Raw genomic sequence first — 6,000 nt, 5'->3', positions numbered from 1 at the left:
TTGGCAAGTAACTGCTTGAAGTCTTTTGAGTTAGAAAATGAATAATTATACATTCTCAAAACTGGACAGTTTCTTAGGATTGTCCAACACAGAAGGATTTATAATCAAGACAAGACATAAAGATTTTGCCCTTGATTTAAAAAAAATAGTGGAAAATCATTTTCAGCACTGACTGTGTTTAAATCATCATCAACTTATGCAATGAACTGCATTGTCCTTGTCATTGATATTTGTAATAAAATAGTCTATTTTGATTGTGTTCTTTGTTTTCTTTTTGTGTTGGTTTCTGTAAAAGAAAATACACTGTCTGAGATGTCTAAGTTCTTCCTCGTGTTTGCTATTGCTCAGAGGCTCTGTCCAAAGAATCAGTCTGGCTAATGATCCTCAGCTTTCATTTTTACTTAAACACCACCTCCGTAAAGACAACAACAGAATCAAAATAAGCGAAGGTTGATTCTGTCCATGTCTACACAAATGAACTAAATTTAAAAGATTTCAGGAAGCCTGTTGTTTGAGTTTGTCCAGTGAAACCATTGAAAGTGAGGGAACAGACTGAAATGCCAGAAGCAGAAAGAGAGAAAAAGTGTCACCACCGTAATATTGTATAAAGCTATGGCGAAAGAAAAGACATTTTCCTGCTTTACAGTATTATTACTTTGTTTGGAGGCTGATGGAGAAATTTATAGAATGTTTTCAAGGAGCAGAGATTAGCAGAGAGGTGGGACTTAAAATGCAAGTCAGTCCTTTAACTGATGTATTGGGCAGATGCTGGAATTTTATCTTTTTTTCCAGTAAGGATTGCAGGATATGGTTCCTGGCCAGCCTGAATTAAAACTAAATCAACAGTGTTAGGTAAAGAAACTAGCAAACAAATAAGATTATAACATTTTTTGGTTTTTAGTGTTTAGTGTTTAGAGTTGGAGAAAACATTTTTCCAGACTGAAGCATTTGCTGCAGTCCAGTGCACATTGTCATGTTGGTTTACATTTCCTCACATTTTCAGTGTGAAGCCTTCAAACCACTTCCTGCACTCCACTGAGAAGTCTCATCTGCAACATGTGGCCATACCTCACTGATCCCTAAATGACTCTCCCTGAAACCAACAAGCAAAGAGTTACTTCGTTCATTCATACTATACTTATCACTGAGCAAAAGCTAGAACTGGAGCCAAACAGATGATTGCTGGATATGCAAAAGTCTCATCAATGGGCAAGGTGCAGGATGGTATGGTAGTCACAGCTGTGACGGCCATACGCTTCATGCTACAGGCATGTTCTTTGTTGCAGGTTACATCTTGACTGAGAGCTAGAAAGTGGCCATTGCCAGCACCTGAACAGTGCTCTTAAAACTGCCACATGATCCAGTCTGCCTGGCTTTACACTGTGCACCTTGTTGTCTCCTTCTATTTGGCTTTTGTATTGCACCCATTGCATTCACCTCATTTACACTAGTGCACCCATACACTTTTTTACATTACTAACACTGACTCCCACCTCCCATTCCTGATTTTATTACTTAATTAAATAAACATTTGTTCATTATTAGTTTGGCAGTGCACCTCCTCTCCTATGTTTTGGCCAGCCAGCTGGTCATAACACAGCCCTTGTCTGTCCAGGTTTTCCAGGCCCTCTTGCCTTTTGGACTTTTCTGTAGACTATCATTCTCTTAGCTCCAGATTTTGTTTTTCAGTCAGAATCAGTGTTTTCACTGTTATCTTTAGTTAAGTCCAGCAAAGGAGCTAGTGAGAAGGCAGTGGGGAAAACTTTAGGAAGAATAATTATAAATGTTAGAATATAATGGGTCCTCTGCTCCAGCCTAACAATTCATTAGAAATCTTAATTAAGTTTATTCAGCCCTCACATTACCACTTTAATGTGAGGGCTGAGCTGGACTCCTGTACCGGAGTATCAGTGTAACATTATGCAGTTTGTTATAGCATCTATGCAAAATAGACCAGCATACTATTACAGCATACTATTTTTACTTTATAGTGCCTCACCTAAACTTGGGTAGTTAGGGCTGAAGAACAAAATCTTACATGAACTCAACAGATGACCAAGGAAGGAAGCTGGAGAGAAGAAACAGATTTTCATTCTTCAGTTGTTGCAGCAATAAATCCACTTTAACTGGTACACTATCAGGCTGTGCCAACACCTACTGAGGCCATGATGACGCATCTGTACGCTCATCTGAAGGTGGACCACTTTTCCTAATAACATATGTGAGTTACTGATCTGTCAGATAAACTGTTATTGCTGAAACACTTGCTTCCCTGAAGTGTGAAAATGGTGAAACGTTTATTTGAAAAGGAGATGGAGACTTCATAAGGACCACGGCAGGTTGATAGATTATTAACAGGGTGTGGGTGAGACTGGGGGAGTAGGTTTCCAAATGTGCGAACAGCTGTCCAACTCCAATAATGGTGAGAGGCATGAGAAAGACTTTCAATTTGAGTAAGTATAACACAGAGTGGGGCTATATCTTTCATGGAGGGAATGTAGAAATGTGTTTGTTGTTTGCTGTGGAGCTACAGAAAAATGACCATCTCTCCTCTCATCTCTTTCCTTTATTGTCTCTGTACTCTACAACCTCTCTGCCCTCTGTCTCCTACCCCTACATGTTGAAAACTTGGCTTCTCTGTACCTCGAGGGGGATACTGGGAGAGTCTTCCTTCTAATTCCTTGTGGTTTTTTCTTTTCTTCTGTCCCCCTTGGAAGCACACCAACTACGTTTATTTTGCTCCCCTTGTGGCTTAACCATCAGCAATTCAGCCTGTGCAGAATCAAAGCCTTGCTTTGTCCTCAAGTCTCCCCACAACCCACCACTGCTACAGCAACTTGAGGACATCATAATGGAGCTGGATGCCCAATGTAGAAAAATGTTACTGTAAGTTTTATTGTGGACAGTATCGACATTCACTTTGTCATACAAGCATAAACAGCTGGAATTGACTATTGATGAAGAAGAAGAAACCTTACATCCAAACAGGACTGTCAACAAACTCCTGTCATTGCCAAATAAACATCTCTCTTCCTGAGGAGCTGGCATAGATAGATCATTGCCTTTACAGTATCTACCATACGAAATAACAAATAGCCTTGTCAAAAGCATTTTCAACATCTACCCAGTAACTTGAACTTAAGAGGAATCTCATTTATGCTGGATATACAGTATATCTATATAATTATATGTCTATTGATGGGACATTGAATAGAAAACACTTTTACAAAATGGCAACACATGTATATGTTACATGCACTAATATCATCATCGTTAGGCCCTTGTGATACAAGGAGTCCACTGATATTTGTTCAATAGCTTTTAAGGTGGAGCAAATCGGCTTTTATCTCAGATGTGTGAATATGTCCGGTGGAAGCTATTGACATGTGTTTCCCAGATACTGATGTCAGTTACTTGAAGCACATTTTGGGATCTCCTTTAAATGTTAAACATACATCTTAAAACCCATTTGCTAAAATAAATCCCTCAGAGCAGCAGAGTTAACTGTAGGTCAGATTTTTGCAGTCTTTCTTCTTTTGAGTTAAATTTTCCCTTACTTCAAACAAGGAGTATAAAATAAAGCTTTTCAGGTACACAAATCATTTGTGGTGTCTCAGGTGGCTATTTTGGTCTTTAATGCTGTTTATTTAGGACAGTGTCGCCATAACATGTGGGGAATTGTATCATTTCTCCTTGGTTTTTATGGTTGAATCTACTCCCTACACTCACAACACACACGTTTTCATTCAATCAGCCTGAATGACACAAGACACCATTTCAATTTGAGCTGAATAGGTTATGGCCACTTCTCTCGTGCTTTTTCATTCTTGGAAAAGCTCCTCCCATGGGCTTGTTAAATATAAATTAAGCATTTCTGGTATATCTAAGTATAGACTATATTTTATCATGAGGGACAGATGTCATAAGACTGTATAGTCTATGCTCATCTCATGTATGACATTTAAAATAATCATATATTAATGATCCAACTAGCCAGAGCCTGGCACTGTTAAGCACTGCCACAGTGGCTATAAGAATAAATTTACAACATGTCTAACCCTGAGACAGAGGACTTGATCCTTCTGATTCAGTCTAAGGACACCAACCCAGGCAAAGATGACCATATTTTGTGTTTGCCTTCCGTATCCTCCATTGTCTTTGTCTTGGATGGATCCACATTAGCCTCCTGAAGAGGCCTTGCAGGGACTCCAGACAAGCGATATCCTGCAGTTAAAAGACTCAAGCCAAAATCAATGTCGTCCTACAGGCACAGCAGGGGAAAAACACTGCATAATCAGATGGGCTTCCCTACTTCACCCTCAACTCTCTTTTATACCTGTTGTCCATAGACTGACTAAGGCTTTGATGGTGATACAGGCTTATTGTATGCTAATGTCTTTAGTCTCATAATGCATTGTAGTAGTAGCACAAAAACTAGAAATTCACAATAAGTGAGTACTTTTTTTTAAGCTCATAAAAATAAATCTTTTTAACCTTCATTTTTCATAGTTCTGTGCATATGAAAAATTATTTTGACATCCATAATGGAAGATTAGATAAGATAAATTATATGCCATTAGACCAAGGTACATTTAGTGACATGAAATATCTTGGTTTCAACTTATTTGCACAACAAGAAGCACTCCGCTAAAAAGTCAGCACACTACAGCAAAAAAAATTTTACTGTCTGAACCAGAGTAACATGAGTTTCAACAGGAACTACTTAGTTTCATAAAATTGATTTGTAACGACACTATAATTGTGCTTCTAATATTCTTACATCTTTCTCTTTGTTTTATTTGTGTTTATGTTTACTATGTTGAATTGCTTGTGTATTTGAAATGTTTTCTATAAATAAAGCTGCCTTGCCTTGCCACACAAAAATGGGGTTTCGGGTACCCACAATCCCCCAGCTCCCAGTGTATTTATTTTGTCTGAAATCCATAGCATATTGTATAATTCATTGTTTGTTGAAAGACACTGACACCTGGTGGTTTTATGAAAAGTGTGCTTTTTCCTGTAAGAACAGACTATATAATATAATGAAAAATCTTTTAAAGATATGAAATATATAATGAAAAATCTTTAAAGATAAATAGGTGTCAAGGAAGTTTTCTTCAATACCACACACACACACACACACACACACACACACACATACAGACACACACAAACAATATTGAATTAAACTTAAATTTTTGCAGGAGCATAGTGACAAACCTAATTAGATGCTACATGGATTTAAGCAAAAAAAAAAAAAAAACAGTATACATTAAACATTGAACATACATTACGCAGCATACATAAACTTATAAGCCACAAGTGAAAATGAATGACCAATGTGTGTACATGGAAGATTAAAATTATGGTCTGTGAACTTTCAGGATGACAGGAAAGCAGGTTTACAATGAGATTTTAAAGTGAGGCAACATTAGCTGAATATATTGTGATATGACAGTTTAACTACATTTAAGTGCTTTCTGTACTTATTTCTTTTGGAATCATCCATAGAAAAAGTCATCACAACCCTGGCTGCTTAGAGTTGCACCAGTCACCTAAACACAGAACAATTTAGGGCAAAATATTTCTTGATTGCTCAGATGTCTTTTCAGCACAAGGGGGTCAGGAAAGCAAACTAAGTCTAAAGTGATCTGAAGTGGAGTGTAGTGAAGTGGACCTGAGGCTGCCTTCTGCTGACCACTGCTGATAATGTCACAAAAAGCACACAAGCAATGATGCAGAATGTCTGCCAAATGACCTTGATGCTCTTTACTCCCATTCTCGTTCCAACACTCCGACCTCAATTCAGCTCAACCAAAACCATTAGGGAGCACTGTGCCAGATAATGTGAGCCAACAAAAAGTGTTCTTGGAGAATGCTTGTGTGTTTTGCTGTTGTGTCCAGAGGCTACTGTTGTGTGTATGTGGGGTCAGGCACGGCTGATGCATTCTGCTGGGTTCATGGGGTTTCTTCCAAGACCACATGCTGCAAGGAGGAGTT

The sequence above is a fragment of the Mastacembelus armatus genome, chromosome 20, assembly GCF_900324485.2.
Source record: "Mastacembelus armatus chromosome 20, fMasArm1.2, whole genome shotgun sequence".
Taxonomy (NCBI): domain Eukaryota; kingdom Metazoa; phylum Chordata; class Actinopteri; order Synbranchiformes; family Mastacembelidae; genus Mastacembelus; species Mastacembelus armatus.
The sequence above is the reverse complement of the archived record's forward strand: the minus strand, read 5'-3'. Positions refer to the sequence as shown.